The sequence below is a fragment of the Anser brachyrhynchus genome (genome assembly GCF_964034855.1).
Source record: "Anser brachyrhynchus genome assembly, chromosome: 3".
Lineage (NCBI taxonomy): Eukaryota > Metazoa > Chordata > Aves > Anseriformes > Anatidae > Anser > Anser brachyrhynchus.
Genome location: NC_137696.1, coordinates 59,047,945 through 59,060,130, shown reverse-complemented (window position 1 = coordinate 59,060,130; position 12,186 = coordinate 59,047,945). Strand labels below are relative to the sequence as shown.

At 40.8% G+C, this 12,186-nt stretch overlaps 1 protein-coding gene across 5 annotated transcripts in view; it reads left to right on the top strand.

Moving 5' to 3' along the window:
• Positions 1 to 12,186, top strand: part of IPCEF1 (interaction protein for cytohesin exchange factors 1) — an 88,694-nt gene that overhangs the window by 15,457 nt on the left and 61,051 nt on the right. Inside the window, exon 1 of one of the 5 annotated variants that reach the window (XM_080585260.1) lies at positions 15 to 338. The exons of the other annotated variants lie outside the window; for them this stretch is intronic. The gene's annotated coding sequence lies outside the window, so the exon portion shown is untranslated. Of the gene's footprint in view, positions 1 to 14; positions 339 to 12,186 lie in introns of those variants that run through there. 5 annotated transcript variants of the gene reach the window in all.

Sequence of the window (12,186 nt, the reverse complement as noted above, 5' to 3'; positions counted from 1 at the left end):
TAAACTGAAGAGTAGGAAAGGACACATCACTAGGTCTCAAGAGAGAAAGCACAGCGCTGTCTCTCTCTGTCTGTCTGGAGTTGTCTTTTCTTTCTGCCTCCGTGAAGAGAATTGCTAAGCAGAGGTTAAATTGCCTCTGGTGCGGAGCATCCCCAGGCGGTAGAGGAAGTCTGGCTCTCACCTCATCTCCCAGCCGGGTCTGGGAGCTTTGCAGCACAACTGGTGAGAATGGAGCGAGGACCGCTGCTCTTCCTCATGCAGGCTTCTTGGGCTTCATCTGTGTCCTCTGCTTCATCAGCTCAGAGGATGTAAGGGGAGAGGAGAAAGGAAAGCGCTACGTGAGTTGGAGAAACTCTCTTATTATCTAGCAGTGCCTGAAATTGCTAAATGGGTGGCAGTGGTGGGAAAAACACAAGTGTTTTCTTGAGATAGCATGTTGTGAAACTAGAATTTGAACACACAGGTTGGGCTGTGTCACCTGGCTTCTCTGGAAAGGAGATATGAGGAGATTATTCTGTAAATGCTTGGAAGCTGGAGGCTTGGTGTGGAGAACTCTCGTGTTAAAGAGGAAGAATTCTCTAGGTTTAGGAAGGTTAGATCTGTCCTTGGGCTCTGCTGTCAGGGGTTGTAAGTGGGCACTGCATAAAACCCTAAGGAAATGACTGTTAAGAATGTGTCTGCATTAATGTTGTTACACGGCAGCTCCTGGGAACTGGAGCACGGGAAGCAGCTGGACCAGAGGGGTTTCTGTGAGAAAGTGCCTTCTGGTCTCACACCAGGAGCTGAATTCTGTCTAATTGCAGCTGTGGCATTGCCATGAGCTTTACTAACTTAAAATCAGGAGAGTTTGGTCAGCAATTACTAGTTTTCACATCTTTTTAGTTCCTCCAGTTGAAATGTTAACTGCTGCTATTAATGAGGTAGATTGACTGTGACTGGGGTCTAATAATAAGTACTTGCTTTGGGTGGTATCTGGGGGCTGTTGTCCAACAGCTGGGGAGCCTGAGTTCCTTACACTGTTTAGTGGCTTTATGCCTGCTCTTCTCATAATGTTTCCATGTGCAGGAGAGAACTGCTGTTGCTTTCCCTGGGTGATACGGGGAACTGAGATAGAGGCCAGCTGAGTTTGCTCACCACTGCAAAGCAAATTTGGGAATGGAAGCTCTTGAATCATAAACCAGTGCTCTTCTACAGCTGGGCTGTCTTCCCTGCTTTCAATCCAGTAACTGTTCGGCGGCTGATGTTCATTCAGGAGTACGTGGTGGTGGCAGCAGCTAGCTGTTTGGTCATTGAAATGACCTTTGCTTGACAGGGTTCCTATGCCTGCAGATAATTCATCAGAATTGTACTTAATGAAGAACACTAAAAACTTATGTCTGCAAGTTAACACAGGAAAAAAAAAAAAAAAAAAACCACAAAAACATTTGGTTGGATATTTCTCTGTCCAGAATGACTTCTAATTTTCTACTAAGATTTTAATTCACTATTTCAGTGTGTTTGTGATTCAATTTTCTTTCTGTGGTAAGAGAAATGGTCAGGGTCTAAGTCTTATTTCTGTTTAATTCCTGGATTAGAATGCTTTCAGTTCTCCTTACTGGAGAAGGGGAAAAGAAATGGTTTGATCTGTGGTACAGAAAAGTTGTGTAAAGAGAGGTTCAATATTTGTGGTTTGTGATGCTTCCACTGCGTGGGTATAGAGCATGGTCTCTCTGAGGACAAGATATGCTTACAGCTATCTGCTGCTGCTGCAGAGGCTGAGTCTGCAGGACTCAGGAAAGGGCTTCTGGCTTGTAATCACTGAAACAACCCTTTGTCTTCTACAGTTTTTGAAAGGGTCTTTGACTTGTCTGTGGCACTTCTTTCAAAATAACTTTCTTCTTATTTCTGAAAAGGCTTTTAGCTGTGTGTAGTGTTGTTCCTTTTGCTTTTCCCTGTATATGATAGATCAGGATTGGGGAAAGACATCTTAATATTTAATCTGACTACTGTTCATGGGATTTAAAATTGTCTATAGTGCTTTTTTGAATTCTTTGTATAACCATAAACTCTAACATTTTAGACAACTGAATATTGTTCCAGCATAACCTGCTTCTACTGTGCTTTGGTTACATGGATCTGATGGACTTGTGCACAGAAACTAGATGTCTTGTTAAGGCCTGTGCCTGTCCTTATCTCTGCTCAGAGCACCAGAGGTTTAAGGGAGCCTCCCACTGAAACCTCAGCTTTCCACAGCGCGAGCGCTGCTTGCAAGCGTAGGTCCCTGTCTCCCTCTTCCTCTGCTCCAGGAGGTCACTCTGCAAGCTGTCATGTCCCAGGACTGATGTCCTTTAAAGTAGCACTTCATCCAGCCATAACACAGTGGCTAGAACAGGACGTGTGCTGTTGTTATAAATCTTCCACGGTCCAGAGAGTAGTTAATAGTTAAATGCTCTATGGCTGGAGGAGGCTGGGTCATATGCCGGTTCAACATTTTTATGTGGGCTTAGGCTAGAGAGAAATCTTGAACTGCTGCAGTTGAGTATTTCTGGCAGACAGCCTGAGGGAAGGGGTGGAAAGACTCTTGTAAAAACACTGCTGCACAAATGTATGCTTAATATGTGCATGCATACGTTTTAATAAACAAGGAGCTTTGCATAGCAGGAGAGGCAAGCAGCTGCTCTGCGTGCGGCTGGGGCATGGTGCTGCTTCCCCTGCCCTTTCCTGCCAGGCAGCCCCAGACAGAGCCCTGCTGCTGCAGGATGTTGTTGTTCTTGTTTATTATTGTTATTAATTGTTCAGTTGAAGACTTCTGAGAGAGCAAACATCAGCACCAAATCAATAGGGATTTTCCTTCTGAGGACGCTCTCAATTTTATATGGACAGTTTAAGAAGAAGTGCTTATCAAAAAGAAAGAAAACACCCTGGATAACATTTGAATTCCAGATGTCAGAAACAACAAAAAAGGATGTTTAGGGAGAATACCAAAGAAAGCATCACATCTCTCATCTTCATTGGGTTAGACAAGTATGGATCTATTACTGTAGACACCATAAATGACACCTTCCTGAAATGATTAAGAAGGCAACCCATACGATGTGTTTTCAGGGGAGTCTGAACAATGTGTGGTGTTGGTATAAAATGTAAGAACCATATTTTTAATACAAACTATAGAAACCCCAAATTCATTATCCATCTGGTAGTTAAGAAAGAAAATAAAGTAGCTTTAAAGAAGTGGAGCTAAATGATATGAACAACTTTCTTGAGAGAAAAATAAGAGGGGCTAAAAGGTTAAACTGTTTGAAGTGGCATCAAGACTGTTTAAACATGCCATTATTAGAAGCTAAGAATAAATGCTTATCATCTATCAAGGGAGATTTAAAAAATTACCAATAATAAAATGAAAAAGACTGTATGTGTAAACAGCAAATTACAAGAGTCTATTAGAAATAACAAGGCAACCTCCCAAAAATGAAAATCATATTCACTAGAGTAAAATGGAAAAGAACATAAATTCCAGTAAATAAAGTTTTTTAGTCAAAGTCTTTTTGGTTTGATTGGTAAAATCATAAAAATGGACTAGGAAAAAAAAAATCAAAATCCTGTCAGACCATTAGAAACAAAAAACAGAGAAAGATATTGATACGGTTTGAGTAGTTAAAAAAATAAAATAAAATTAAAAAGGTGGTGTGGGGGGGAAAGAGATGACAAGGCCATAAGAAACAATGCTAAATGAGCCCTTGTACTAAATTTTTCTAGAGGAGTGCCTTTTTGTGTGGGAGAAATCTCTGGAAATGTCTCAAAGTGAAATACTACCAGAGGATCTTTTAGAACAGAAGTAAAAAAGGCTGATGGAGCACCAGGACTTGGCAGCATTCATGCAGAGTTCTAAATCAAGTGGGAAAAGAAAATACTAAATTATGTACTATGGTATGTAATTTATTTGCTTAATTAGTTGCAGGGTGCCAAAGGAATGGAAAGTAGCAAACTAATAACCAGCTGTATTTACACATATCAAGGGAGAGTAATCCTAGTGTTGTTTTTTGGGGAGTAAAGAAGACATTCTTCACAAACCTGGAGTTCCTTGGATTTGTGAGTTAAGTGAAGGTGCATCCAGTTGACAGAGGATGTGGTGCCATAGGTGGGTTAATATGGATTAGGAGTGCACTTAATGAAGCATCTGGTCATCTGATTAGCCCCACTTGCCTTGCCATGGTTCACACACTAGACCGATACCATATCACACAAAATTAGTGTCCTTTGAATAAAATTAAACCAGATGTGCTGCAGGAGTGCAGTGCTAATTACTCCATGAGACTATGGCTACTCATCTGCAATACTCATCAGATGCTTGACACCACCTGTTTCGCTCTACAGATTCACTGGCCTATTGCCCTGCTTGCTTATGTACACATAAACACAGTGGACTTGGATTTTCAGAAATCTTTTGGCAGAGCCAGTGTCAAAGGCTTGTGATGGCTTGGCAGCCACAAGATAAGAGAATTGTCTTTCATGGGATAGCAGCTAATTAAAAGATGGGGAACAAAGGACAGAAACCAGATATGGAAAAGAGGAGCTAGAGTTTCAGTGCATTGGGACTCCTCAGTTTGAAAAAGAGGACTGAGAGGTAATGTGATAAAGGTCTGCCAGTTATGACTGGCACAGAGATCATTACAAGGCAATGAATGCTTGCTTTTTTACATACAAAAAATAACATGCACCATACAATTTAAAAAAAAGAAAAAAAGAAAAGAAAAAAGACCAGACAGAAAATTTGAACAAAAAGTAAGTACGTTTTCATACATCACACAATTAAATTGGGGGGCTTGGTATGGATTTTGTTTTGGTAAAAGCAGAAATCTGTTCAAAAAGAAAAAAGATAAAATTAGTGGAAAGAGTAGGTGTTGAGAGCTAACATGCACAATGAAGCTGTGCCAAACTTCCTTCAGGGTGTCCCCAAACTGTGGAAGGCCAAATGTCCCCATAGAGGTCCTCCCTTCACATTTTCTGTGTTCCTTTGCTATCTGCTTTGGCACCTGCTGTTGCCCACTGTCAGAGACAGGATTTGGGATGACTTTGATTTTGATTCAATCACAGCACTGAATAAAAAATCCATTTTTATTTCCCTTTCAAACCTGGCATGTAAGCAATTCAGGAAGGAAGAAAACAACATCAATAAAACACTACAAGATCTATTTTCTTCAGTTTGTTATAGAAGATACAGATACTTCACCTCTTCATCTGGCACCCAGATTATCCATACTTATTTTTACATTAGCGGTCTTGGGCAAAGCACCTGAGACAGAAAGTGTTCAGAATGAAATCTGCATGCATACCTTCTTCTCAAACAACATTGCATTATCTTGCAATGGTCCAGGAAGCTTGTTTTAATTGTGGAGATCCTGCTGATGCTGTAAAGACTTGTCCAAGGGCCTCTCTGCCTTCCTGCAATCCCCTGTGCAGAGTTCTGCTGTCGTGTCCAAGGACCAAGGTGAACAAGAAGAGCCAGAGGGTACCTGGGTACCTTCTGACTGTGAGGAGCACGAGGGGCTTTGTGGTTGGGGTCACAACTGTTTGAAGCAGGCAGCACATACACAAGGCAGGAATTACTTTAAAATGATGGCACTGGGGAAAACATACAGAGCTGAATTTGGCACACCAGGTGCGAGGGTGTCCTGGCAAGCAGAGACTGCCTAAGGGGCAACGGAAAGCTCCTCAAGAGATACTGTGATCCTCCACGGTTCAAAGACCCTTTGAACTCTTCAGCAAAGAAGTGGTGCAGGCTCCTGGAGAAAAGACATGTGGCAAAGCAGGAATCTGTACCAGGGGCTTGTCTAATCATGTGTTTAATATATAGTTTCTTGCTTTCCCATTTCCCCTTTTTCTGTAATCATTCAGCTCTTGTCCCCAGCATCTCTCTTCTGATTAGACAAGAAACTCCTATACAACAGGAGCTACTGGAACCAAGATATATACTGTGAGCCCGAAGTGTTTGCTGCAGTGCTGCTAGGCCCAAAGCCTTGTGTGAGGAGGTGTTTGGGCCTCGGCAGCTGCTGGTGGTGGTGGAACAGCTCTGTAGGAGTGGGGTGGTGGGACGGGGGAGCTCTGAGCCCTGCTGGGGTATGGGGTGTAAGGGAACGCCGCTGAGTCACCCTGGCTGTGGGGGTGGAGAGCAGCGGGCGGGCTCCTCGCTTCATTTCCAGCGTTTTGAGTTGCTGCTTTTGGAGGAGCTTGCCCGAAGAATGGTCACTTCTGGTTTAAAAGGAAAATAAACTTCTGCTAGTGGTGATAATCTTGAAAGTTAATGGGCTGGCTGTAGCATGGATAACATTGTCCCTTTAATCAAGGAAGATTTGGAGGACTTTTCTGAGAGCTGGTTAAGCAGTTGTGCCCTATTCCTAAGCAAAAACCAGTGGGATATTCTCAGTGTGCCTGCACAGGAAGCTTTCTGTGCTTTTGCACAGACTTGCTATCATTAGCAATGCAGAAGTGTTGGGAGAGTTGTAATTCAAGATTTTTTTTTTTTTTCCCTCCTTGTTTGTTTTGTTTAACTGGGGTACAATCTAGTCATAACATTTCACTTTCCTCATCTATACAATAGGCTTAACGCAGAGCTGTCTTCCTCGAGATGTTTGGAGATCTCGAGTTGTAATATCAAGGTGAAGTGCCATGTTGAGGGACATGTGAACCTAGAGAAAAATGGCTCGGTAAAAAAGAACAGACTCCCACCTATATTTCTTGAAACCTAGTGCTTAGGTATTAGTATAGGAAGCCTATTTGAAATAGAAAGATTTTAACCACTAGACCACGCTAACTCAAACGTTTAAAAAGATGTTTCACAAGATACTTTTATTCCCTTATCTCACCTTACGGCCGACTGTTGATGATGCAAAATGCAAATAGGGTGGGAGAGTGGAGGACAAGTACAAGTCGTAGCTAGGTAGAAAGAGTGGCCGGAGAGCATCCTTCACCCTCCTTGTGCTGACAGACCCCTCGCTGTTCTGGGGATGAGTGCTGTGGGGGAGCAGAAGAGAGAAAGAGGAAGTAGCAAACATGGCTGCTCTGCAACCTCAGCAGAAAACACTGGTGAGAAACAACAAGCAGGCAGATGAGGTCTGTGCTCTTCCCAGTGAACGTATCGGCGTTGCCACATGAACCCCTCTGCCGGGAGGTCTGGGAGCTCAGCAGCTGGCTGCTCACATCCAAAGCAACCACATGAAGGAAACAAGTTGGGAGGGAATTAGGTTTGGGGAAATTCAATTAATCTCAATGATAGATATGATGACTATACATCTGGTGATGGTACCACTTTTAAAAAGCCATTACTTGAGAAATAGGTGTGCAAACAAAAAGACAGCAGTAGGTCAGCCTTTTCTTACTGTTGTTTCATAAATGGACTTTTTAAAGTTAAATATTTTTGAAGGCAAAATTAAACTCTGTGTTTCAGATAACTGTTTAAGGTACAGTATCTGAATTTAAATGCAACTCAGGTGACTCTAAATGTTGACCAAATTCAGTGCGCTCTAAGTGAGTTGCCATATAAGGCAATCATTGTTTTTTGATGATGATTCAATTCATCAATTTTTGATGGATTATTGATATTGATGATACAAATCAATACATCTGGATTAGCTTTTTATCTATTTATTTATCTTACATTTGGGATAGGACATCCTTCTGGGTTCTTTACAGGTAACTAGGTGGGCTAGCCCTGGAAAGCTCAGAGAACATCTTTAGAATTATTTGAAAAAATATATTTGAGATATGTGAAAATATTTTTTTTTCAAAAGACTTTAAAACATTTAAAAATGTTTCCAGCTCAAGATATGTACCAGTATCTTTTTTTTTAAATTTTCTTTCCTTTTTTTTTCAGAATCACCCTGTTTGAAATAGATTGTCAAATGAGAATGCAAAAAATATAGTGTTTGTTTTATTGTTTTGTTTTTCCCATTTACCTTTTTTTCTTGCTTTTCAAGAAAAGCATTACAACCAGCAACTCCTCTCTTCTCCCAAACATTTTTTTTTCTAATATGAAAAGTTGTATAAAGATCAGTGTTCCTTTTCCTGTCTGTGAGAAAACATTTTTGAAAAACTTTAATTTTGGATGACTTGGAAAAACAGCTGAAATGTATGAATGACAGAGAATGATGTGTTGGCCTATGAGAAAAGAAAACTTCTGAAGGAATATAGTTTTGAAGGTGTATAATCTCAGATAATTGCCAGCTCCCACGTAGTGATATTTTGTGGTTGGATTTTAGCATAGATTTTTACAAATGTACACAAATACACAGGCACTCCTAAATGTATATTTTTATTAATCTATCTCCTGCTTTTTGAAAATACACGGGGTATTTCTACGTCTCTCTCTCTTTTAATATCTATACTGCAGTTCTGTGGATGATCACCATCTGTGTGATGACCTCTGCTCGTCAGAGGTAGGTTGGATCAAACAGGGCATCAGGATCATTGCACCACCAGGGAAGCTCAGGAGGTCTCACTCCAGCTGTGAGCTCAGACCAGGTTACTCACTACTTTGTCCTGTAAGGGCTTGCACAACTTTGAGGACGGAGACTGCACAACCTCCCTGGGTAGCTGTCCTGATGTCTTCATGGGGAAAGAAGTTTTCTTTGTCTGAAGCTCTCCTGTTTAAAGTTTTGGTCTTAAAGTTTTGGTTAAGGTTCTTTGCCTTTGGTCTCTCCTCCTCCTGCAGTACTCCCTGTGAAGAATCTGTCTCCATTACCTTCCTGACTCCCTTTCAGGTGCTTGGAGTCTGCTCTTAGGTGTCCCCTGAAGCTGTTCCTCACCCAGGCTAGACAAATTCCAGTCCCTCAGCTTCTTCTTGCAAGACGACTCAACCATCATGGTGGCCCCTCCTGAGCTTGTTCCAGTTTGTTAATGCTTTTCCTATTTTGGGGGGCTCCCAAACTGGATGCAATGTCTAGATGTATTTCAAACTGAGCAAAGGGGGATAATCATGTCCCTCAATCTCCTGGCTGTGCTCCTATCAGTACCAGCCCAGGATGCTGATGGCCTTCTCACAAGCCCACCAGGCTTCCAGTGTATCAGGAACACCCAGTTCCTGTCATTTGGTTAATGACGAAATTGTCTGTGTGGAAAGTTATGGTGGAAAGTCAGTGCAGGGTCTCTGACAGATCAGTGCTTTTTGAATGTATGCAGCTGCAACAAACGTCTGTAGTATTAATACAACTGGAGCTGCAGAAGGCTTTTTATCAAAGATGAAAGGAAAGTGGTGGCATAAAGTTGTGCAAGAAATGACTGAAGCAAATAGTGGGATTTAGGATTCTGTGCATATGTTAAACTCCTTGATTAGTATAGTGCTGCAATAAAACCACTGTCTAATGTTTAACTTTGGCAACCATTTGTTTTCAAGTCACTTAGGCAATTCTCTGGTCACTTTATAGATGTTCTGTTTTCCTTTGCCAATAACACTGTTATTAAAAAGATGGCTAATATACTGCCCTCCTGTGAAATGATTGTTTTGGGGGAACTCCAGACACTTTAGAGGTATTAATAAGTGATTTTTTGTATTTTCCTCTGATGTGAGTAGTTACTGTGTACATCCTGTAAAAGGGTGACAGTAAAGCTGTGGAAGTGGTGGGTCAAAAAGCAAGTGGTGAGTGAGTGCCAGAGCTGGGGCTGGAGCCTCCGAAGGCTCATTCCCCCTCAGAGGCAGCCAGTCCTGTGGAGGCCATCAGCATTTTATTCTCAATGTAAGAGGTAAAAATTAGGCTAATTTCACCTGTGATTTTTCAAACTGTACCCCCGTGATGTTGACTAGATCCCAGAGAGGGAGGGACACAAAGCTGAAGCGATGTGTATGAAATCCCACCGCTCGCTCAACACGAGGGTGTTTGAGGGCTGGCTAGCTCTCACTGTGTTGTGAAACAAGTTGAAACAGAAAGCAAACCTCATAGGAAGCTGGAACATCTTTACTGCTTCGGAGGAAAACTTTTCAGTAGTGGGAGTTGGTAGCTTTCTATCATAAATGTTAAGTACCAGCAACTACTGGTTTGCATGTAACAGTCAGGTATGGCAAATATGAATCATACTGGTTGACAGAGACTCATCTCATCCCACTTGCGGTCTCTGCAGCCTGTGGCAGAAATCACACAACCAACAGAATTTTTTTTTGATAAGCGATAAGTAATCTGCTTTCAGTGGCTTTCCCATACCTTTTTGTACATTCATCAGTTACTTATTTGGCTGAATAGGCAAAGGAAGGCTAAAACGATACCTCACTTTCCTACCTGGTAAAAAACAAACTCAGAGCAAATTTGAGTAAAAAGATGTGGTATCTAATGGGATTCTATTACAAATAATCTGTGACCTGGGGCACTTTTTTTTTCCACTTTTTTTTTTTTCTGATTCCTGTGACGACTGCTGCTCTGCTCAATGAGAAAATAGAGCTACTATGTCTCAAATTCTCAGGCAGGCAGATATGTTTTCCCCTGCACAAAACCCTGATCCAACAGATTTGAAGCTTGCTGTAGGAACAGAATGGAAAAGTAGTTTAACGTGCCTGCTTTCACCAGATCTTACATAGCTCATCTCTGTGAGCTGCCCTCATGTTCCTGGCACATATTGTGTTGGTTATTTGGCTTCTACAGTCCTCTGCTTCCTCACAGGAAGTTTGCCAGAATGGGAATTGAGAATTCCTACTTTTTTTTTCTTTTTTCCAAATTTTCATGTGTCCTTGTAGCCATATTGGCAAACTGTCAAGGACTTGGAAGTCCCATAGGTTCCAGAAATCTCTTCTGCTCCAGTCTCCCCTATCCCCTCTACCCCGATGGAAGCCTAGGGATTTCTACAACATGCATGTGCACAATTCTCAGCATCATTTTTTTTAACTCCTTGCATCACTCACCCTACTAGATTTTTTATTCCTGTGATGCTCATCATCTACCTCAAAACTTGGTGAAGGTCTCTTATTTCTCAGCACTGCTGTGGCCATGAGAAGAAGCTAGAAACAAAATCATTTTCTTATGCTGTGAAATTTGCCATGTATATTTCAACCTAATGTTCCTGGAAATTACTTTATTTACTGCTCTCTATACACAGTGATTCACTATTTGCTCTGCTTCATAAAGTAATTTCAGTTCTGCCCAAACTTTCGCAGTCAATTTATCACAGCAGTGAGTTCCAAATACTGTGCTAAAATCCACTTCCTTCTGTCCATTTTGTTCATCACCTTTCATTATTTGTTCCTTCCTCCTGCCTTCTCCAGTTTTTGTTTTATATGACTGAGAGATTTATTTCCCTATCTAACTCATATTTTTAAATATTTATGTTCAAATTTATGTACAATCCCCTATCAGATATGCCATGTTACAAAGCATTGTTATTTTTTAAATTTATTTTGATACAAGCGATTTTTTTTTCCCCCTGGCAATTCTTGATCAGTCTTCTCACTCTTCACTTTTCACTGTTATTTAGTCTCAGAACGTTCTTCCCATTCTTTCTTGGTGATGATTATTTTACAGAATATTGTACACAAAGCTGTGTCATCGATTCACACAAAAACATTCTTACCCCCATGATATTATTCACTATTCCCTTCCTTATTTGTCTGAACATTCTGTTCTTTTTTTTTTTTGACTACAGCTGCACATTAAGCAGAAGCTGCCTTTGAACATGTTGTACACCTTCTCTTTTATGTTGATGTTTGCAGCAACAGAGCCATTAAGTTAATCAGTTGAGTATTTTCCACTTCAGATGTTGTTAATGGAAATCTAACAACAAAGGTTCGTGCACTTACCTTTGTCTTACCGTGTATCTTCAAATGATATATTGGAGAGAAATTTTTACAATCATCACCTTAGATGTAATGTGTTAGAAAAGGTGGAAAATAAGAGAGAAAACAACATAAAAAAGTTTATTATTATGTTCTGAAGTATTTACTAGTGCTTCCTAATGCTGATGCAAAGTACCATATGCACGTAATGCAAATACTAATCTCCAAAATGTAATGCATAGATGATTGACAGCTAAAAAGTAATGTTTAATACCTTATTATTATTATTATTATTATTATTTTTTATTCTTAAAGAAGATGAAAAAAGAAAGAGATCTTGCAACCATAATGGTAGTTTTCCTCAGATTTGTGTGCTTGAGGGTGATCTCTGCATTGGCTGGATGCTGTTGGGGATGTGATGGTTTTCTCCTGGCTACAGACATGCAAGCTCTAAGGTG